The sequence below is a fragment of the Adiantum capillus-veneris genome, chromosome 3 (assembly GCF_014529385.1).
Source record: "Adiantum capillus-veneris isolate H3 chromosome 3, ASM1452938v2, whole genome shotgun sequence".
Classification (NCBI taxonomy): Eukaryota; Viridiplantae; Streptophyta; class Polypodiopsida; order Polypodiales; family Pteridaceae; genus Adiantum; species Adiantum capillus-veneris.
The window spans coordinates 99,113,726-99,138,391 of record NC_140933.1 but is presented as its reverse complement, the minus strand read 5'-3'; the positions used below and the strand labels follow the sequence as shown (position 1 = coordinate 99,138,391).

At 41.1% G+C, this 24,666-nt stretch overlaps 1 pseudogene; it reads left to right on the top strand.

The window, feature by feature from the left end:
* Positions 1-16,535: 16,535 nt before the first annotated feature.
* On the top strand, positions 16,536-17,906 carry LOC147461380 (uncharacterized; annotated as a pseudogene).
* Positions 17,907-24,666: the final 6,760 nt, after the last annotated feature.

The window sequence follows — 24,666 nt, the reverse complement described above, 5'->3', positions numbered from 1 at the left end:
TCTCTTGGAGAGTTTACCCGCCAAATACAGAAGATGAAGCATACCGCGACTACGTCTGGAGTCCTTGGCTTAGATAATACTGCAGTGACTCTTCTACACTCTTGATAATTTGGATTCCTAACTTCAGAGTTTCTTACACAAAGGATGAAGTAACCTCCTGCCAGGACACCATCTTGTGGTAGTCCGTGCATTTTCTCAGTGATGACTGTTGTAGTATATAGTATGTTCAACATCGGCTTGATCATCTACGGGCATAGAGTCCTTGGGAGATCCATCGTTTGGCGGTTGCGCACTCCAGACGAAGTGGTGACTTGTGGTTTGCTATGAATACACATATGCACTCATCAAAGGAGTGCACATGAGATATGTCAATGCTCATGGCATATGAGATCTCGACATTCCCAGAGAAAACACCACCATCTTCGGTGGACAGACACTTACCACTTGACCTCGACACGCCAGATCACTTGCTTACACAAGAGCATCTACATGGACTTAGGGAGCTGTGTTTTTGAACAACTGTATCGTTTTCACAACAAGAAGGCAGCGTTCAGCTTTTCAACCCTAAATCTTGCCTTCCACATTAGCTCGCCTTGCAGATCCTGAACTCCACCTTGCTATTTAGGATCCTTTCCTCTAAAACTTTCTTAAAATCTGTGGCAGCTTCAATATCTGATTGTAGCTTGTATGATCAGCGTTTTCCTTTGCTCTTTTCCTTATCTTGCCTCTCCTTTGGTGCATCATCTCTCATTGGTACTTCTTGTGATGGAGGTTCCCTTGCCACGGGCTCTTGAGAGGGACCCAGATCCTTTCTTCCTCCACCTCTAGTAGACCTGTTTGAGGGACCTTCATCCCCATTTTCTCTCCTACATGTTTCTTCAACAAGTGCTTTGTTGCCTCAACACTTTGCAATGTAGGCATGCACTGACAAGGCATCTACAGGTTCATTCCACCAAGTCTCAAGACGTATACAATATCCTACTTCATGTAAGACTTCTTTAGTCAAATTTCCCTTCATAGCTAACTCCATCGCAGATGGTCAGACATCTTCACCATCCTCACTCACGTTGTTGGGAAACAAGCAAACCGAAACACCTCTATAGCGTGTCACCCAAGAGCATTGAAAGAGCACTACAAAAACACCAAAAGCTTTAGATAATCCCTCTAAAACACCACAAGTCCAACAAGAGTAGTCCCCTTGGGAATTTATTAGCCGTCGCCCACCCAAGAGACTATGTCACATAGGAGCAAAACCCTGCCAAAGCATGGATTTACAGCACACGCCGACCGATGCATATGAAGACAAGAGCCTCCCCTTTCACCATTGGACATCACAAACCCATAACTTCAACATCAATTCCACAATTCATAGATACATGCCCTCCCAATCTGCCTGCATACAATTTGCCACAAGGCTACCATAGCCATAACCCTACAGAGAACTAGTCATAACGTGAAGAGCACAACTCCAATTGGGGCACTTTCAAGCTTGAGAGAAAGCTTGAAAAGTGACTAGCGAGAAAGTTGAAGATGACCAGGTTTAAAATTACACGCTGCTACATGAAAAATTGATGCAAATAGAGAGTTGTCCATGTACGACTACACGTAGAGTAGGCAACGCGAGGGCAAAAACTGCAACAGAAACCATCAATGAGGCACAACGAGATCAAAGCTGAAAAATTCTGAACTTTGGCTGAACTTTTTTAAGTCTTTACCTGAGTTTTAGGTATATACAAGTCTCACTTCAAAAAAGTCACTCACGGGCACTTATAGTAGCCCGACAGCTATCCCTAGACTAGCGACTTGCAGTGCATGTACATGTGCTTGCTAAAGCAAAATAAAAACCCACAAATAGAAATCCCACACATACTTTTGACATCAGGCGTCATGTCCTTATGTACAAATTTACAAAAAATGGGGTTCTCAAAATGCATGCAACATAGTTTGCCAACCCCCCAGTCTGCTAGAGCATTCATGCTCAGTAGTAGCATAAGCATATTGTCCGCCTGGATCAAAAGGCCATACAACATAAGAACAAAATGCATGAAGAAACACCAGCCATATCAATTCTCTCGCTCCCAATATCAAAGCATAAACCATATGTAGAATCCAAATCCTCGTTAAGCATAAAGTACTCTCAATAGATACCACGTAGAGACACCCTTTCATTACTATAGCATGCAAGGAATCCTTTAACATTTCATCCAAAATGTGTTCCACTTTTAACTCAACCATTTTCATATCCTCTTGCATATTCATCTCATTATCCCCATGCTTGACTAAGCATTCATCCACCAATTCAACCACACCATGCTTGATAGGTAATCCACCCTTCATACATAAATTAGGCTTCTTAATAAAAGGATCAAGAAAGGTAGCATCAACCGTATTCACACGAGGTATAAAAAGAGCATCTTCATCATTTTTCACATCCTCTAATCTCTTAATATTCTCTTCATCATCAGTTAAAGCACAGGTACCCACATCATCATACAAATCATCAAGTTTCTCATTGATACGCTCTTCATCAACAACACAAGTAGTATACCTAATTGTTTCATCACCCTTTTGCATACAATAACCAAAATCATATACTCAATACACATCACCGTCTTTCCCATTGCTAACTTCCTTGACCTCCATCGTGTGATCTTTGACTACTTCATCTACACAAAGAGAACTCCCAAGAGTCACATTTGTATCACAAACATACTCCTCTTCATTAGAACATATATTACAAGCATCAACCATGTGACTTGGATATTCAAAATTCTCATTTCCTTGCATTTGAGACTCATTCATGACCATGGTAGCCTTCTTGCCTACATCCATCTTACTAGCATCATCATCTTTGACAGGAAGGTTGAAATCAAAGTGCTTAAACAACAAAGATGGCATACATTGAGCATTCTTCTTGATCTCATTGTGTATATGGAAATCTTCTTTCACATGCTCAAGAGAATGAGAAACATGGAATTCTACATTGCATACGTTGTCCATATTTATTTCTAAAACATAAGATACATTTGGCTTCACGCCTTCTTGCAATCCAAGCTACCTCACTCTCTCTAGCTTCCATTCCTTATGCTTTGCAATCCTGACTGCATCATCAAATGTAAGTGGCCTTTTAAGCTCAACCTTTAACTTCAAATCAGTCCTCAAACTTTGCATAAACATACACTTCTTAAGCATAAGAGGAGGAGCATCACTTCCCAAAGCAACACACCATCTTCGCCACAAAGCATTGAACTCCTTGACAAAGGCATCGACACTTTGACCATCACATTGCACAAGTCCTTCAATGGCGTTCCATACATCCGTTGGGTCCTCTACCTTACTAAACCTCTCAAGAAAATCCTTCTTTAATGCATCATAAGTCATCACCAATGGAGGTTGAGATGATTTCAACCAAAATTCATGATCATCATACCATATCCTTGCATCCTCTTTCAAGCAAAAGAACAAAATCCTGAGCATATTATTGGATCATCCTTATTTGCCATCAAACAACAAAACTCCATCTTTTCAATGAATGCATCAGCATCCTCACCTACATAGCCATAGAAACTTGGAAACTCTGTCATCATAACCATCAAATCTGTCAATTGAAGGTCACTTGAAGAAGATCCTCGGTGGCGGGCACCAAAACACTGTTGGGAAACAAGCAAACCGAAACACCTCTATAGCGATGTCACCCAAGAGCATTGAAGGAGCACTACAAGAACACCAAAAGCTTTAGAAAATCCCTCTGAAACACCACAAGTCCAGCAAGAGTAGTCCCCTTGGGAATTTACTGGGCGTCGCCAACCCAAGAGACTATGTCACATAGGAGCAAAACCCTGCCAAAGCATGGATTTACAGCACACACCGACCAATGCATATGAAGACAAGGGCCTCCGTTTCACCATTGAACATCACAAACCCACAACTTCAACATCAATTCCACAATTCATAGATACATGCCCTCCCAATCTGCCTACATACAATTTGCCACAACGCTGCCATAGCCATAACCCTACAGAGAACTAGTCATAACCTGAAGAGCACAACTCCAATTGGGGCACTTTAAAGCTTGAGAGAAATCTTGAAAAGTGACTGGCGAGAAAGCTGAAGATGACCAAATTTGAATCTACACGCCGCTACATGAAAAATTGATGCGAACAGAGAGCTGTCCCGGTACGACTACACGTAGAGTAGGCAAGGCGGGGGCAAAAACTGCGACAGAAACCATCAAGGAGGCACAACGAGCTCAAACCTACAAAATTCTGAACTTTGGCTGAACTTTTTTAAGTTTTTATATGAGTTTTAGTTATATACAAGTCTCACTTCAAAAAAGTCACTCACGGGCACTTATAGTAGCCGGACAGTTGTCTCTAGACTAGCGACTTGCAGTGCATGTACATGTGCTTGCTAAAGCAAGATAAAAACCCCACAAATAGAAAGCCCACACACACTTTTGACATCGGGCATCATGTCTGTATGTACAAATTTACAAAAAAGGGGTTCTCAAAATGCGTGCAACAACGTCTTCAATAGATTTTGACCCTTTGAGCATGACTTGACCAAAATTTAAGCCAAATGTTGCTGCTTTAACCATTGAGATAGCATGATTGGTTGCCATGTCCTCAACTAGCTTTTTCATCCCTTCTTTGCCAAAGTTGGTCGCCAAGGGCTTCCCTGTTTCAATAAGATGTATCTTTCCTTCTTTGAAGAAGACAAGATCTTTACCCAAGGCATCTTTGAAGCTTTCACAATCCCTTATTGGATGGTCTAGGTTGTCACATCATATGCACCTATTTACAAACCCCTCTCTGTTTTGAAACTCAAAACTTTGGACCATGTATTCCTCACACACTCCGTTCAACTCCATTTCCTTCATATAATCTCGTAGATACTTTGTGATGCCCTTACCATCCAACTGGTCAATTCTCTCCACAATGAACTATAGTGCTTTGGTGGTTGAAATCTAGCTTCTTTTCGCTGCTTGTTGTTGTTGCATATACATGGAAAATTCTTGAAACATTTGCATGACTGTAGGATCAAAGTGCATCCCATGTGTCTCTCAATTTTCATCCATGGCTAACAAAGTGTGTAGATCAATTCACAAACTCCCACCCCATCAACTTCGTGTTGGGTTCACCAAAAATGTCGGAATGTGTGCGGTCTAGCTGGGAAGGTGCAAAACCTCTGGCTGTGACAGTTCGTATGATGACAGTCTCACAAAAATTTTGTGACAAAGTGTTTGTGGAGAATCACCACCCTCTTTCTAAGATGAAATAGAAACTAAGAGTGTTCGTGAGATGACAGGACAGTCACAAACCCTCTTTTGTATTATGCTTGGGATTTGCTTGTTTTTGTAGGTGAGTTTGCGATGAAAGGTTCAACAATTCACATCCAATTTTACTTAAAAAGAGAAATTAAGAACACTAAACTTTCAGCCATGAAACTTCAACTCTCATGGAAGCACAACAAAACATGAGCTTCCACCTTCATGGAGACCATTTCAAAGATTTAAGAGCTTCTAAAGTGAAGCCCACACACCATTTTGATAAGGGGAAATCCTAATTTGCTCTCTCACAGGCTGAGATACAAGATTATGAAGAGGCAAGACTGCCCTACACATAGATTGGCCAACCATGGAAGCTATTGCACAGTAGAGAAAATTTGTAGGTTTTTTCTATGAAAAGAAGCCCTCCTCTCTTACCCACAGCATTCTCAGCTGATGTGTCAATTTTTAGGCTGTTTTTTCACTTTGGACCAAAAGTAGGCCATTTTTTGGTAGTTTTACGCGCATCAGTCTTTATAGGCGAGAGGAGTGTGCCACCATGAAACACCTGAAATATGTACATTGTCAAACCAAATTAGCAATCTTATAACGTGGGGAATCAAGCAAAGGTGCCACATCTAGGGCCACGATTCCCCGGATAGGTATGCACATGATAGCAACCGCAGTAGCCGCTTTAGTATATATCACAATATGTACATTATTGCTTTTCTTTCCATGCATCGAGAAGTGTCAAAAGTGAGGCGAATGTTTTTATTTCACACTATGTAGGTGCCTCGGCACGACGTCGTGCTCATGTGCAAGTCTACTGATGATATTTTTCGTCTTCTCGAAATAAAGCTAATCCATGATGAGAAGACGGAAAATATCGAAATGATGATCTGTCGAACATTTGATTTTTGCAATCAAAATACATTTATATGCGAAGCTAAAGTTTGGTTTTTTTTAGCACATTCTTTTTGCACATACTGCATTTTTTTCTCGACACTTATCGTTCATTAGGCATCTAGAGCAAACAAGGAATAGAGCGCTCACCTATCAAGCAAAAGCAATGTATTTTAAAAATACACAACATGGAGGTGGAAGAAAAAAGAGCAATGCCCTTCACGAGTTGTTCAATTGGTTCTACAAAATTTTAGCAGGGAGAGAGAGAAAGAAGTGCAAAAGATCGATTCCGACGTTGGTTGCTGACAAGCCGGTGTGGAGTAGAGGATTGGAGAGAGCTTTTTGAGGGAGCTTTGTTCTTGATTTTTACTTGAAGTAGCAACAACAAAAAAAAAAAGCTTCCTTAGAAAGGTATGAGGAGAGAGGGAGAAAAGAGAGCTTTTCTCCCCTTCTCCCTTCTCCCTCTCTCTCTCTCTCACTCTCTCATATATACATATATCTATAAGTATACACACACACACTCATATATGCTTATATCTATATTTTTATTTATTTATTTATTTATGTGTGTGTGCATAAATATAGACATATATGTATATGTCTATGTGTGTGTGTGTGTGTGTGTGTGTGCGTATGTCATCCATGTCTGAACTAGGCCGCGCCATGGCCATCACCTACTTCATACAAAGGGGCACATACATCCCTCAAAGCTTGACTTCGTCAGCACACATATTGACAACAAATCCATCGTTGTCTTCGCTCGCGTAGTAACTTTTCCTCTTGGCAACCCTCACTGGCTGCTTCCTCTGCTAGGACCTCACTCCTTCGAGCCGCATCACGAACAACGTGTGCGTTGGCCTCGATCGCCAAATGCACGAAACCTTTCTTCCTCTTCCAATTCTCTTTTTCCTTTCCTCCTCCAAGCGACAGGAAAAAGACTCCCCCCGAAAACGCTATCCCTCCTCTCTCTCTCTCTCTTCTTTTGCTTTCTTTTTTCCAAGCAAAAAGTGCTTCCTTTTTTTTTAGCAATAGCGCCTGGCCCTATTGTCTTTGAGTCCTCCCCTTTTTTACATAAACTGCCCTTTTCTTTTACTTCTCCTCAAAGTATTGGGCATTCCTCTTCTTTTGTAAACTCCAGCCACCACTCTTTAACTTTACAGTTGATAACCAAGGTAAAGTTTTGACATAAGTTTTCCATGATGTCGGTGCTTCGCGTGGTTAAATTCGTCAAATGAGTTTCTTCCAATCATGCCACATAAAAATTTCATCGTGCTGATTCCGAATTCCCACCCTTATCCACCACTCGATGTCACGCTAGCCTCAAAAAACATGTCCGAAAATGGAAAAAAATACATCCGATCTCTTTTCATCATGGTTGCTTGCCTACTGGAACTGTGCGTATCGCGATGCTCATGACTCTGATCGGCGATCTGCAAATTTTGGCTAACTCCCCACAACGCATACAATTTTCTAGAATCTTGGCGAGCTTTAAAAACATGCCTGTCAGCGCGCCTACCAAACGCCGTCCAATGAGCACATACCCGACCCCCGACAAATATTCCACAAGCCATAACTTGCCCGTCTGAGCTCCAAACGGCAATCTAAAAAGACCGGCGTGCCCCACAACTCCAGCACTTCCCGTGTATGATATCACACCCGCCTTGACCAACCACATGTGCCTGCCCAATCCGACGAGGATCTACAAATGCATCCCACTTCAACTTGCCATATCTTGCACATCCGGGCTGCGTTTGACGAGCTGTCTGGACGAGCTTCTAGCGCATCTTGAATACCACATTTCGGGGCACATTTCCCACATCTCGAACACCGTGACCTACCATCACCATTATCTCACTTTGGAGGCCCCCCTGGCCTAAAAAACCACTTTAAGCATACATTTCCATTGCCACTGTCCTGACGAGATCTCCCACACTGGCTTTAGCCCTCTACCATGCACCTGTTAGCACCCTTTGCACTACATAGCACACTTTATAGCGCGGACCAACTTTGGCTGCGCCAACGTCTTCTTGGGAAGTCATCGCACGTGCCGTTTTGTTGTCATAGTTCTGATACTAGTTGAAGAGTGTGTGTGCATGGATGCATGCATGCGTCGTACGGTGCATGCGGGGAGGGGAGAAGGAGAGAGTAGACAGTGTGTCGCTGGAGTAGGGCTCAAGTAAGCTACTCCTTATTGTTGTATATGTGTACAACAAATAATGTGATCAGTGGGCTGATGCCCATGGTTTGGGCGGTCGGGCAAGTCACAGACAGGTGTACCCAACATTGACCCATGAGCATTTGAAGGTGGATGGACACCCCTTGCATAATGTAACAACAGTGGAAAATTACCTCACCATAATGAGCAATAGTAGACGCTATTAAACATTTGTGAATAAAGTCAACAAGGCATGTCAGTGAGTGGATTGAGTTTTTTGCATTACGTGAATAATTTCTTTTCTACAAATACAACTACACTAAGGTGTAGAAAATTGTCTTGCTTTTGTCATGCTTGTGTGCATAGTCAATGGAGAAGATGTGCAAACAAAGCTCACATAAAAGCATGGCGGTACTTGTAGATCCTACCAGTAGAGGCTAACATAGATGAAGATGTTGTTTTAAAAGACAAGGAGATTGATGCACCCATGTTGAAAGGGTAATAGAATTGTCAAAATAGTGCTCAGTCAGATTATGTCATGCTGGTCGGAATTAGCTTCAGTCAGAATATGGTTAGGTTGGATTTTGCTCAATCGGATATGTATGCCAAGAACATTCAGTTAGACAGTTGTAATTCTTTTTATGGTAGAAGTCGTGGGTAACAAATACACAAGAGTCAAGATGTATTCAAGCTTTGATCAATGGAGTTTTCTTACTATGTCTGATCTTCTTCTTTTGGCTCTGACTTTGCTCTGTCTGAAGTTTTCCAGCTGTGTTTTCTGATGAGTTTGATTATGGAGTGAAGTTTGATTCTCTATTGAGAGTATGTTTGTTGAGAGAGATCATTGTGTTGTTGAACCCCAACACATTTGGCATTCCTGTTGTGCTTACAGCTATCATAGGGTTTGGTCAAAAATCTCTCAGTGTCAGCATTGCTACGGGTATCTCTATTTCATTAAATGATGATGTATGTCAGAGCGACCAAGAAGGGTATCTAGGGTCTATCACACAAGGCTCAAATCCAAGAAGCGAATATTGATCCTTTCCATTATGAAGATACAATAGAGGAAGAAGTAGAAGTGGATGTCTTGAAAGTGCAACCAAGGAATTAGGTAGGGGAGAGTTCAAGATCATCAGCAGGAAGCCAGGTGGGCCAATTTTTCGGGGCTCTACTCTTGACAGCAAGATCTACAAGAAGTAGAAGAAGACTCCATTTTGACCCACTACACGTATCTACCAGGCAAAGCCCTAGGAGAGTACCTCAGCCTCCCCCTGTGGCTCAACCACCTCCTAATCCCAAGGTTAAAGCGGCCAAATTTAGAGGCAAGTCAAGTGAAGATGCAGATTGTCATGTGGCCCAATTTGAGACCAAGTGGCAAGCTAGTGGACATCAGGCAGTATATGGTGATGATATAAAATTGCAACAATTTGCAGCAACACTGGAGGGTAAAGCAATGAGTTGGTTTAGCCAATATGGAATTTCACATTTTGCAACTTATGTTGCACTCATAATAGCATTCTATAGAGATTCAAAAAAGAGAAAACTTCGACTTATATTCTAAAGAAAATCAAGGACAGTAGACATGGAAGTATGTTGGTGGAAGATTATGCTCAGAAATTCAAAATTTTGGTGGAGAGATTACAGGGTAATGAGAGACCCACAGATGAGATATTGTGCGCTCCTTGCCGCACTGTCGAAGCAAGGGACTTGCCGATACACCGTATGCGAGCCACAGACGGCTCCAAGCACACAACAAGCCTAAACTAGCAAGCTCAAGAAAGCAAAGGGTGTGTCACTCACCGCTCTACGCTCGCCTTCGTGGTGGATTCCTCGCCGCGATGAAGAAGAAGCTGCAGTCGTGCCGCGCTCAACCGCTTCGCCGCCGTCGTGCCTTCGTAATGCTCGATCGCACACACACTCTCCCTCTCTCTCTCTCTCTCTCTCTCACACACACACACACAAGGAGGTGAAGAAGAAGAAGATGGAGATGGAGCAAGAGCACTCTTCTATTGCACAAATGAGAGAATGAGTAAAAATTAGGTTTAGTTGGCTTTTATAGGAGCTCACCCCATTCACACTTGGGCGCCCATGCTTAGCCAACTAACCCTAGCATGTTCGTGTTAGAGTGCGCCTCTCATCGGCGATCACTCTACCTTTCCCTATTGGTCCGACAAGCCCGGTACCTGACTCTACCAAATACATAATACACGTCCGTCGTAGGTGATGGGTGTCCGTGAGCCGTGAGGGTTAACAGATATTAGCATGTTATTTTTTGAAAGGTCTAAGAAAGGGATTGAAGAATGTTGTGGCCAGCATAGACATTGTAGGAGGCTTCAACAATTTGGTCACAACTGCAGTAAGGGTTGAAAAAAGACTTGGTATGACTAGGTCAAAATCTAGGAGCAAGCATAGCTCTAAATCAGAAGCAAAGTCAGATGTTGAATCTGAAACTGATGAAGATAGTGATTCTAAGGTGTCCTCTGAAAGTGAGGCTGAAGGCAGTAAAGGAAAATTGAAGAAGAAGAAGCAGACTGGTAAGAAGAAAAAGGATAAAAAAGACAAAGAAGAAGATTTGATTAGTCAATTGAAGAAAATTGGATATATGTTTTAGCTCCAAAGGAAAAGCAGTACCGTCAAATTTGTGAAAGGGAATCCATAACATAGCCCAGTATTGGTACAACCCTAATAATAGGATTAGATCAACTCCACAACCAGGCAGAGGGAGAAATGATGCTGAAAATCAAATAGCTCCATTTAGAGGGAGGCCACCATTTCAGAGACCTCCAAGACCACCTTGGAGAAATCAGGATAATATTCAAAGATGACCACCAAGCATCATGCCATGCGTGTATTGTTCAGCACCAGATCATTGGGTTGGTCTAAATAGTGCTTTGTGGGTCAAGCATAGAGAGGAGAGAGGGATGCCAGTTGTACCCTACAACCAAGATGATCAGCAGGCTAACCCACAACAGCAGCACCAACATCAACCACCAGCTCAAGCAAATGTCATCGTAATTGACATTGATGAGCACCAAACATCAGATGTGTTCCTTGGTAAAAATATGGAGTTTCCATATCAAGAGCATTGTGACGAATGGGCTTGTGATTGTAATCAATGTGGGGAGAACCAAGAGATAGATGTAATGAATGTTACAAGGTCTAAGGCTAAAGCTCCTATTGATTGGAAGGAACAAAAAGGAATCACAGACCAGGTTCAAAAACAGGTGCAGAAGGACCAAAAGAATCAAAATGTGGATGATAGTATTTCATATGTTCAGGGGGGTCAATTGCAACAACACTATGAGAGACCCTTGATTAAAAAAGATGACAGGGACTGTTTTGAAGCATTAATAAACTCTCTATTACAAATGTCCTTGATCAGTTATGATGTATGGTTCCAGCCTTCAAAGATAATTGTTGAATAGATTGCTATCAAGGGAGTATCCAATTCCAACAAATAGCATACTTGAGCCAGTAGTGAACAAAGTTGATCCAGCAGATGTCGACTTTGTAGTTCCTGTTATAAAAGTGGTATTTCACAGCACTTTGTTTGATGAAGTATTATTGGATAGAGGATCTGGAGTCAACATTCTGGCTGAGTCGGTGTATTATAAAATGAAGTTGGGAGAATTCCAACCAGCACCATTTTAGGTGAAGATGGCAGATCAGAGGAGAGTTCAACCATTAGGAATATTGAGAAAACAATCTATTTACATTGCAGGAATTCAGTTCAGGTGAATTTTGTGGTGTTAAAGATGGAGAGAGGTGATACCTCCTATGATATGTTGTTGGGGAGGCCCTGGTTTAGATTGGCTAAAGTCAAGCAGGATTGCGGTGGAAATGAAGTTTTCATAAAGAAAGGGAAGCAGGCAATTGCAATTCCTATGCTTGGGAGAAAGAATATTCCTTTTAAGGAAAGACCATTGTACGTTCAAACAATTAACTTGGCAGAAGAAGTGGAGGATGATAAAGAAGAAGCATTTTTAAAAGCAAATCCAACCATTATACCAGTATTTGAAGTTGATGTTGAAGGTATCTTGCAGAAGGATGAAGAGAAAGACAGGTATAGTCCAACTTATTACCTGGGCAAATAATACAGGGATCAGAGTTGGTGCAGATGGTGGATCAGAATTCAAATCCTAATCCAAAGGAGGCCTTATAGATAGAGGAAAAGGAAGCAAGAGAGTTGGCTGAAAAGATTTACAATAAAAGATTTGGAGGATCAACTAGGGTGAAGCAAGATGAGTTAAAGGACCTCAATTTGGGTACAAAAGAGGATCCCAAAATTGTCAAAGTCAGTATTCATATAGATGGAGATTTTTTGCATGAGTTGTTTCACTTGTTGATGGAGTACAGAGATGTTTTTGCATGGGACTATTCTGAAGTGAAAGGTATACATCAGCATCACATTAATTTAAAGGAGGATACAGTTTCGATTTTGCAACAGAGGTATAGAATGAATCCAAACTTTACAGAACAGGTAAAGCAGGAGATTGATAAGTTGTTAGCTATTGAGTTTATCAAACCAATTCATGACGTTATATGGTTATCACCAATCATTGTGGTGCCCAAGAAAAATGGAAAAATTAGAGTTTGTGTTGATTACAAAAAGTTGAATGTAGCCACTATTACAGATCCTTTTCCAATGCCATTTTGTGATGCCAAATTGGATGTTGTAGTAGCAGGGAAAGAAATGTATAGCTTTTGGTTTTCCAGGGTACAATCAGATTTAGGTGGCTGAAGAGGATCAACACAAAATAGCTTTTATAATAGAGCGAGGTGCTTTTGCATCTACAGTTATGAATTTTGGACTAAAAAATGGACCAACATCATTCAATTTTACAGCATACAAGACATTTGAACCTTATTTGCAGGATTTCATGAGAGTTATTATGGATGATTCTTCAATATTTGGAAAGAAAAAACTACATCTGCAGCATTTGAAGTTATGTTTTGAAAGGTCTAGACAATTCAGAATGTGCCTTAATCCTTTTAAAATTGTTAATGTTGTCAGAAGTGGAGTACTTTTAGGGCATGTGGTTTCTCATGAAGGGATGTCCAGCAGTGAGGATGAGAAGAAGATTGAAGTTATTAAAAGAGCAAAAGCCCCAGAGAATGTGAAGGAAGTTAGCAGATTTGTTGGTCAGCTGAAATGGTATGCTATATATGTCAGATATTTGGCAAATGTTTTTCTACCTCCTACTCATCTAACAAAGAAGAGTGTACCTTTTATATGGGCAGAACCTCAGGAGAGCTCATTTCATATGTTAAAAAGATGTTGTCAATAGAACCAATATTACAACCTCCAGATTGCTCATTACCTTTCCATGTATTTTTTGATGCATCAAATATGGCTATTGGTGTTGTCCTCATGCAGGAAAGAGTTAGGGGATGGTTCAAATATGTCTACTATTCTAGAAGGGTGTTAACATCAGCTGAAAGGAATTATGGTGTGACAGAAAGAGAAGCTCTTGGCATGGTATATGCTTTAACCAAATTTAGACATTATTTGTTGAGCAACAGAGTTATTTTTCATGTGGATCATCAGGCATTCCTTTACCTGATTTGGTCAGCCATTGTTGGCTGGAAGATTAGTAACATAGATGTTATTATTACAGGAATTTGACTTTGTAATTGTTCATACTCCTAGCAAAGAGCACACCATTGCTGATTACTTAACTAGAATTGATACTGGTGAATAACCAACAGGTGTTCAAGATGACCTACCTTATGCGATTTGTTTGAAGTTCAAACTACAGTCTCTGAATCATGATATGATCAGATGTTAACATTTTTGACAAATGGTGCAATGCCAATGGGATTTTCAGATGACTACAGAAGGAAGTTTTCTTTAAAAAGTAGACCATTTTTTGTGATAGCGGTATAGGAAAGGGATTGATCAAGTCATTAGAAGGTGTGTTCTAGATTTTGAACAAAAGGATGTTTTGCAAGAAGCTCATTCAGGAACATCAGGAGGACATTTTTCAAGTGATATAATAGGTAAGAAAGTGTTTCAAGCTAGATTGTGGTGGCACACTGTATTGAAGAATGCCCATGAGCATGCAAGAATCTTTGTGATTTGTCAGAGGTTGGGTCAGTCAAATTCTGGGGATAGAATGTCTGATCATCCTTATATCTAGAACCTTTTCAAAAGTGGGAAATGGACTTTGTTGGGCTTGTCAAGTCCACTACTAGTAAAGGATGTAAGTACATTCTGGTGGCTACAGGTTATTGTACCAAGTGGGTTGAAGTTGTTTCTCTCAAAGACAATAAAGCTCAGGGTGTAGCCCAATTTCTCTATCATAACATCATGACTAGGTTTGGATGTCTTGTGGAGTTGGTGAGTGATAGAGGAAGCCATTTTCTAAATGAGGTGATTGCTGAATTAACAAAAACTCATATGATTATGCACAAAAAGTCCACAGCTTATCATCCTCAAGCTAATGGACAAGCTGAAAGCACAGATAAGACCTTGGTGAAGATATTGGAGAAGATTGTTCGACACAACAAGAAGGATTGGGATCAGAAGCTTGATTCAGCATTGTGGTCCTTTAGGACATCTTTCAAGGTCACCATAGGTATGACTCCATTCAAATTGGTCACCATAGGTATGACTCCATTCAAATTGGTGTATGGTCTAGAAGTTGTGCTCCCTATGGAATTTGTGGTTCCAAGCCTTAGAGTAACTGCAGAAAAAATGAGTCCAAAATTGTCAGTCAGATACAGGAGCAAATATTTGATGCAGTTAGAAGAGGACAGGTTGATAAGTTCATATATATCTGAAGTGATTCAGAGAAGGAGGAAATCTTGGGTGTTTAAAGTTTTTCAGGTTGGAGATTGGGTAATGTTATATAACTCCAGATTAGGGCCACATCCAGGTAAGTTAACTTTGAGATATATTGGTCCAGATAAGATTGTCCAGGATTTGGAACAGGGAACATTCATAGTTGTTGATGTTTTTGGTACTAGAGTTGAGAAACCTATTAATGGTTTCAATTAAAGAAATTCCAAGGAAAACCACCCCATTTGGAATGGCCTTTAGCAGGATTGGTTCAAACAGAGGAGTTTGCAGAAAGAGGTCAGGGAAGCAGGTTTGGAGCTCATCAATTTCAAAAGGGGATGACCAACAATAGTGTTGAGGTTAATTGTACAATGCACAGTAGTTTAATAACAAGACAAAGGAATCAGTGTTCAGAGTGGTCAAGTTGGATTTTCGGAATACCTGAGGTTGGAATTTTGCTGATCGGATATTTCTGGGTCGGATTTTTTAAGGCAGCTTTGAAAATTTACATTGAAAAGCGGGATGATTCTCCAGTAGTAGCTGAAATCATAGTGTAGTGAGTACTATTTGACGTGAGTGAAAAGCAAGGTGCACTACCCAAAGGTGTGAACCATCAACTCTGTCAAAATCTACTTTTCCTTATGTTGTCGCCAGACTTCTTCAAGTACACACCCACCCTACACATACCTCCAACTATGGTGAGAGGGAAGTCTACCACTGCCATGCAGCCCGAGTTGGAGCAAGGTGAACCGCCAAGAAGGTTACGTCGCAAGGGACAAGTGTCGACTGTCGAAATCAGTAGCCCTAAGGAGGAGGAAGATTCAGGAGAAGAAGAAGTGGCTACAGACACTCCTCTCAGCACAGCAAAACTGCAACAGTCCTTGATGGATCATTTTACAGATTTAAGGTATCTCTAAACTTGACACTAGAGTCCAATGGTTAGAAAGGATAGGGCTGCATACATTTGCAGCACTTCCATGGGATGAATGGAGACATAACTCCTATGCAAAATCCCAGCTGGATATTCTCCGAAAAACCAGAGGTATGATTTCAAGCACAGTAGCCTTTACCCCAAAATTGGTTTCACATGTATTTCATTTACCACTAAAAGGTATCATCACAATCCCTAAGTGTTCTCAAGCTTTGTTGAAAAAGGAGTTTGGGCCTACAAAGGGTAATAGGAAGTACTACATGTTGAAGAATGTAAATTATGCAAGGAAAGAGAAGCTCAAATAGTATTTGGAAAGATTATGCTTTCTCATTAAGTTTGACTATATGTCAAAGGAAAACTATGGACCATTATGTTTTGCAGAGCAGGGAGGTGCAGTAAATTGGGCAAAGTGGCTATATGACAAAATTACAATTGAGGTTTACAGTCAGATAAAAGAAAGCCTCAGAATTGCAGCAGGTTATCTGCATTTTTAGCAGCTATGTTCAGTTCTTCACACAAATCCCTTAGTGAACATAAGGGAGCACATGAGCAAACACATGCAGGTTTGTTGGGCAAAATAGAGTTGTTAAAGGAGGATGAGAATTCAAGTCAAAAGGTAGAGCTGTCAGCAGATGTGCAGGAAAATCAAGAAAAGATGTCTTCTTTTAGGTTTTTTGTACAAGCAGGATATTCAGAGGAGGAAGCATTGAAGGTTGTGCAAAATACAGAGATGATGGAATCCATGAAGAAGATGTATGCTCCAATCATTACATCTAATGAGAAGGTGCCAACAATAACCAAATTGGGAAAGGTCTTCACACTGTCAAAGAAAAGAAAGGTAGATTCAAAAGTGTTCAAAGCAGTAAGATAGCTGAATTTTGAAGCAGGAACTGTCAAGAAGGTGCAACAGAGTGTTGCCATTGAGGATACAAGGATGGCTATACACATGCTAGGAGAGGTTCAGCAGTTTCTGAGCAGGAAAAAAATACATTTAGACAATTAAGTGCAGTCCATGTCAGAATCAAGGGAAGCACAGGTATTATTGCAAGAATAGGTTGACATTGTGCAAAATTTAAACTTGGAGATTGAGAATTTAAAGTTGAAGCATAAAGATGAGATGTAGGATGTTTTGATGCAGCATAAGAGTGAAATAGAAAAAATAAAAATGTCTTTGGGGATGTTTACAGAATGGACAATGACTCTCGAAGGGAAAGTGAACCATGAGCTGGAGCAATTGTCCAGCAGAAATGCAGATTTGCAGGTTCAGAATATAATGTCTGAGCAAAGGCTTAAACCTTTGTTGGATATGGAGAAGTAGGTTTTGAATCAAGAGGAGTTAGATGTCAATGGAGTATTGATGCCTGAAGGGAATGTGCAGGTACTTAGGCAACAATTGAAGAGTACAATGCAAGAGGCATGGAAAGCAATGAAAGAGAGATTGACCACTGTGTTGAAGCACCCCTATGAAATGGTTAATACTGGTTTTGTCAGTATGCATGAAGCTGATTTAATGATGTAGAAGAGCTCAAGAACGAAAGAGAGAATTGGATTAAGCAGGTCCCAGAACTTAAAGCAAAATAGAAGGAGAAGGTGGTAGTTGAAGAGGAGTAGTAGAAATTAGAGTTAGCTGAATGTTCAAAAAAACCATTGCAGGAGATGAAGAACCAAGAATCATAGCAAAAAGTGAATGTTGAGCCTAAAATAGAATTACACGACATTGAGTTAGCAGATTTTATAATACAAGTTGATGATAATTCTCAGCAAGTGGAGGTTTTTTTTGATGCAGTTGCAGGTGGTGATATCTATGAAGCTACTGAGAAGTGAATAAAGCTTTAGCATTTACAGACTGAGTAGCATATGTAATTTTTAAAGCTGTTTTTGGTCATACTTTGTTTTGGATCAAGGTATATGTAAATTCAAGTCGGATTTCTACAAAATCCACCACCTGGACGTGCCATGTGTTGAAAGGGTAATAGTATTGTCAGAATAGTGCTGGTTGGAATTAGCTTCAATCGGAATATGGTTAGGTCAGATTTTTCTCAATCGGATATGTATGCCAAGAACGTTTCGTTAAACAATTGTAACTTTTTTTATGGTAGAAGTCGTGGGTAACAAATACACAAGAGTCGAGATGTACTCAAGCTTTAATCAATGGAGTTTTCTTACTATCTTTGATCTTCTTCTCTTGGCTCTGACTTTTCTCTGTCTGAAGTTGTCCAACTGTGTTTTCTGATGAGTTTGATTATGGAGTGAAGTTCAATTCTCTATTGAGAGTATGTTTGTTGAGAGATATCATTGTGTTGTTGAACCCCAACAACCCATATACGCTGGCCATCATGCTAATTTGAGTGATTCGTTGCGTGTTGGAGATAACTTTGCAATCAATGCTAAGGAAGAAAATTCCAACTTTTATATACTGAGGTGTTGCGTTGAGAAGAGACTATCCATCACAACTTTGAAGGATGCATGGCACAATCAGATCAAGAAGAATTCCTCCTATGTTGGGGGCACTTTTATGATAAAGTCAAGGGACGCTGGAGAGGGGGAATGGGGACACCCAGCACACAATCTAATGCCCATAGCCCAGGTTATCCACAGCGTAACCAAATAATTTGAAAACCATATCTCGATGGACATCAAGGGATTAAAAGCATCGTCACTTAAATCTTGATCCATAGCTACCAACTAACCATTCACTCGATGCCACCTCATGTAGTAGAAAGAAACTATAAAATTATGTGATGCTATCATACACTTTCACACAACCGAGCGATTGTCAACTTTGCACAAAATGCCTTCAGAATCACTGACATCCCAATTATCATCCAAAAAATCAAGGCAAGTTTGGGATTTGTAGATGAACATGGTTTCTGTTTTTCTAACCTCCTCATCGTGGAAGAAATCTATAAAGACATGTAATGGCATAAATAGACTGATTCGTACTTCCCTGCTTGCAATGTTTGGTCGCAAACACTTCAAAATTTCCTGATGAATCTTGAGTTTAAAACACTCAGAGGTTTCTGAAGTTGGAACTGGCCACTTTGGGGAATCTTGTTGGGGAAGAGGGAAAGGTTTCAAAGTGCCAAATCCATGGACAGAGCAAGGGGCGTTGTAAAAGTAGTCGTAAAAGAAAACTCCCCTCTCTGCGAGAGCTCTTCTCGCACTAGTTCTGTACATAAGTTCTCCCACCGAAGCATGAAAAGCATCAAAAATACCAATTATGCACTCAACTGGTTGCCAGTCTTCTTTGTTAGAAGGATAAATATCTGCAAAAACAAAAGATAAGAGAATGGTCACAAGAAATAGTCAACAAAATAACTTGAAGGATCTTTAAAGACTTTTTAGCAATATAGTAGTCACACAGTTTGGTCTATGAGCAGGAAACCCCAAAGGTGACTGTTGTAGTTGTAGTTCGGAGTGCATATATGCATGCTCAATGAGCACCTCTTTCACTGTCTTTCCCGTTTGAGACAAGCAAAAATCTTTCACATGTCCTTTGTAGCTGTTGATGAATTCATTTGACATCCGTTTTCTTCTCTTGTTTGAAGCAAAACCCAACTACCAATGGTGACTATGGTAGACATCCAGCGACCATGGTCTAAGTCAAAGCTGTTGAATAGTTCCACAGATTTAACAGAGTCGGATGGTCGTCGTGGTCGTCTTCCTTCCATCTCTGCTTCTATTAGCTGCGAAGTGACACTATGCAAAAACGATTAAAAAAAAAAGAGGCTCACTAGTTTACACAAGTAGTAGCTTGAAAAGTGTTCATCAAAAGGCGTGCCTCATTGAATGTGAGTTATGGCACATTCGGCGTTCGTCGCCCATGGCAGGAGAATAATTTGCACAAATCGTGTCATATCTTCTTATTGAGATCTTTTTAACAGAAAAAACTCTTTTTTGAAAACGCAAAAATTTGAGATAAAAATCAAATAAATTGGAGCTACCGTTGTGGTGACTCAAACTCTATTGGTCAAACAGCATTCTCTCTCTAACGCCAAAAAGTCCTTTTTTGAGTCCAAACTTTTCCTAATGTAGCCCCTGGCAAAACTTCAACTGGCAATATATTGATATCCCGAGCTTTGATTGCCTATTTGAAAGACCCACAGGATCCATCATTCAAGCTCTATACATCGATCTTCCAAAACTAGCTTTGATCACATGTCATCACTTGCCCTGTCCATCTCAGATCTACAATGCATTTCGGATTGAAACTTTAATATCTTGCACTCTAGAGATCCGTTTGATGAGCCATTTAGACTAGCTCACTCAGCACCTCAAGCTCTTCACTCCCAAGCCAAAAACCATCCATGTGATCCTCCTTTACTTGCCTTCCCATTTGGACCACTTTGAAGCCCTTTTGATCTATGAAACCTCATCAGTCATGCACACCCGTTGTTGTGTATCTACCCGAGATCTTTGCATCTTCTCCACCTCTTTGCCATGCACCTGCTAGAATATCCATACTTGCTCTTGCCATCTTCTATGGTTGACAAAATTTGGCTGCATCAATGCTCTGACTGATACGTTTGTACAAGTAAACTTGGTCGGTGTTGAAAGGTGTGTTATGCAGAGGTGGAGATGTTTACAAGTGCAAGAGGAAGTGTTGAAGCTGGTATGTGAGGCCTAGGCAGGTAGGGTGTAGCTGTTATATATGTTGGATGCAGTTATTTAGGCTAGTAGAGCCTTAGAAAGAGCCTCATGGGATGGCACATGAAAGAGGATCATAGGGCTGGTTTTTTTTTGCTTTCGGAAATGTAGAGCTCAAACTGCTGAACAAGGAGGTTCACGCAGCTCATATACAGAGTAACAGGGTGCAAAATATGGCAGTTTAAAGCTAGAGTGTGTCTCATATCTGAGACAGACATGGCAAATGAGGACATGGGGTCATACCCGTTTGAAGTGATTGATGCATGAATTTTAAAGTGTAGAAGATGTCGGTTTTTTCAGATCATCAATCAGAGGGAGTTATTTTTGGTTGAAGTTGTGTCGAGGGATAGTCTGTGGAAATTTGACTGAATTGGGAAATGTGCCATGGGGTTTTTTTTGAAGCTTGATAAAGTTTGCAAAGGAAGTGGGTGATGTATGGAGCTATCAAGAAGAGGCAGGATGTTAAACAAAGCCCGGACCATGAAGATATTGTGAAATGAAGTTTGGTTCAGTGATGATTTTTTGCAGTTTTAGTGCTCATTGTTCAAGTCCATGTGGAGGTTGAAATGCAGGAAGAGCAGGTGGAGTTTGAATCTAATATGCAAGATTTGACGGATTAGAAACAGGTTGAAATGCAGGAAGAGCAGGGGGAGTTTGAATCTAATATGCAAGCTTTGACGGATTAGAAACAGGAGCTCTCGGCACTCTATAGCAGAAGGTCAAAGTAGTGGGAAAAAAAAGGTTTTCTTATTTTGTGCGGTGACTTTGGAGAGCCTTCGAGGTCAATTGGCCTGGATACACCACATGGCAGGTCGATATACCCCATATGCAAGGGAATAAGCAAGAAGGTGATGGTATATGTGTTGGATGTGAGCACCCCCCATAAGCAACACATAGGAGAGAGAGGAGCTCTCATGGAGCTTGAGCCATGGCATGGCAGTCGTAGGCGTTGTCCCTAGAGACAAGTGGTGCAAGCGGGCTTCCTATGGCGGCATCGCTCATGCGAGCAGAATGATGACATTGCCTAGCTCGTTGGGGGACTATTCCCACGACCCTAATGGCCCAGACTTTTTGTTGAGGAAGAGGGGAGCTCCATGGGTTGTCACACCGCCATGACAACACCCAAGGGGGGACTTCCAAAGGTTTTAGAAGGCAAATTGACTTGGGTATGAGTTTAAGGGTTGGTCCACATACAATGCATCGAGGGTGAAAAGGGAATGTTGTCAAGGTGTCGGCTCCATGCAACACGTGCTAAATGGAGTGTGCCAAGTGTAGGCAATGCAAAAAATACCATCATGGGCTCTGATAGAGCTGCACGAGCAGAGATAACACAAAAATCTTCTTTGTCGAGCTTTGTAAAACCCCTTTAAAGAGATATTTGCACGGCTTTGTCATGGATTTTTTTCATTTTGGTCTTGTGGAACAAGGTGAAGAAGGAGTGCAAAGAGAGCTTGCTCCATACCAGCTATGATAGTGTTTTTGTAAACTTTTGGCCAAGGAGGAAGCTCACCATTACCCCCTTGTGCCGATGTTGATACCCTGCTCCCCCTCTTTCTTTCTGTTTGTGACATTTTCTTACAATTGCCGATGTTGGTGTGTTGAGTGCAACCCCAATCTAAGATCTTGTGATGCAAAGTGACACACGTACACACACACACACACACACACACACACACACACACACACACACACACACACACATAGAGGATTGTGTGTGTTTGTGGTGTGGAAAAGAGGTTTTAAATGTGTGGTATGTGTTGGAGTTTCTTGAGAAGCATGTGTGTGTGTTGGTATATCAAAGCAGGCGTGTGCTAGTGATTTTGTGTCAATTGTGAAGGTTAAAACTAGCGGCTAGGAGTGATGTGGTTGCCCTGGGCTGTAGAGAGGCATATTTTTTGTGTTCTGGGTGTGTATACCCTTCCCCTTTCCATCTATTGGTGCCCCCATGGAGGAGCACACTGATTGCTCCTGATTTTGTAAAGAAGACACGGGTTTTTGCATTGGTAAGGATGGCATCTTGAAGTTATGGTCTAATTTTCACAAGCAAGGAGAATCGGGAGAGTAGATTGCTTATATCAAATTGTATATGCTGTCATTGTGGATGCCGAATGAAGACAGCAGGATGCAAACTTTTTTGTTGGTGATGCATGGTAAAGCTAAAGTATTTTATGATGCACTGGAAGGCAAGTTGAGGCTCGATTCTTGCATGATTTTCGTGGGGAAGCGTCCCCAAATCAAGATGGATGGGAAGCTTAAAGCTCTCAAGCAAGACATAAGTGAAGATTTCAATTTTTTCTTAGACCGTTTTGAAGCATGTTGGGTAGAGTTAGTGGCAGCTATGTGGCTGGCTAATGGAGACTATTTCAAATTGGATACATTTATGGCGTGTTTACATCTGAAATTCAGGGAAAAGATTGATTTTAAAATCTTGCAGAACTACAATGGTGCAGTGGCAATTGCATGATCCAAAGTCAAGAAGATAAAGAAGAAAATTGAGCAAGGTGCAATAAGCTATGAGGCGATGGCTCCAACCCAACCTCAAAGCCCCAAAGAAGCTACCCCAAAAGGGAACAATGGCAACAAGGGTGTAGTAGTTGTGTTGCATAATTGGGTGTGGTCAGTTCAAGACTTGTCAAAGAAGATGCAAGAGTTAAGATTGAGTGTAATGGACATGGGTCAACCAAGAGGAGGTAGAGGTAGGGCAAGACCATTTCCTGGTAGGTGTTACAATTGTGGAGAAGAAGGGCACTATGCACCAACCTCTCCCCAACCGTCGAGGGAAAGAGGGGGTATGTACCCTCTATTTGGCCGAGGTAGAGGTCAAGGGCAATACAACGTTCAAAGGGAGCATGCAATTGAAAATCGGGTGTAGCAAGCTCAAGCTAATGGTGGTGAGGTCCAAAGGGTGAATGTTATCGGAGTAGATAAGCAAAAGGTCTAAGTTTTGGCCAACAAGAAGGAAAGATATGAAAGGGAGATAGAGACCAAGAGGGAAACAAAGAGTCTGTAAAGGAAAAGAGAAGGTATACAAGGGCAGAGGGAAACCTAAAACTAGCAAGAGGAGAAGATGCCATAGGATCAGGCAAGCAGACTTTCAGCTAGGACGTGGCTACCCTAGTATAATCTGGTAAGTGACGTTCAAAGTCAAAAATCTAATATAACCTTTGGGAAATTGTTTTCTTTGAACCCCCAGTTAAGGAGGTAGTGATCCACAAGTGTTAGCACCAAGCTTCTAAAAACCAAAGGCAATGTTCAAGCAGTACAGAATATGGCCTTAAGGGTGGGGAGTCCAGTTGGATGTTGTTCCTCTTGTGGATGCGGTCATTAAGAAGTGGATGCAGGTTCAAGATTACATAGATGGTGGAGCATAGGTATGCATGATGACAGAGTCCGCCATGAAGGAGACATGTGTAAAAGTGGCAGCTAGGTCAAATTTGCAAATGGGATCAATGCCACACAACAATAGATTTTTCAAGATTGGATAGTCAGCCTCGAAGCTTTGTGGATGGATAGAGAAGTGGTAGTGGACTACTATGTGAAGCAGTAGGAGAAACGGATTATTTAGTTCAACCAGAGCTTGTCAAATAAGAAGATAGAGGAAGGAGACTTGGTGATAAACTAAAAAAGCTATTTGGACTTTACATTCCAAAAGAAGTTCAAGAACAAGTGGACAGGTCCATACAAGGTGCATAAAGTGAGGGAAGAGCAGGTGGAGTTTAAGTTTGATATGCGAGCTTTGAGATGTTTTTTACGGCTCAAGAACAAGAGCTCTGGGCACTCTATAATAGAAGGTCAAAGTAGAAGGGGGGAAAATAGGTTTTTGTATTTTGTGCGGTGACTTTGGAGAGCCTTGGTGGTCAATTGGCATGGATGCGCCATGTGGTAGGTTGATATACCCCATATGAAAGGGAATAAGCAACAATGTGATGGTATATATGCTGGACGTGAGCACCCCCCAAAAGAAACACATAGGAGAGAGGGGA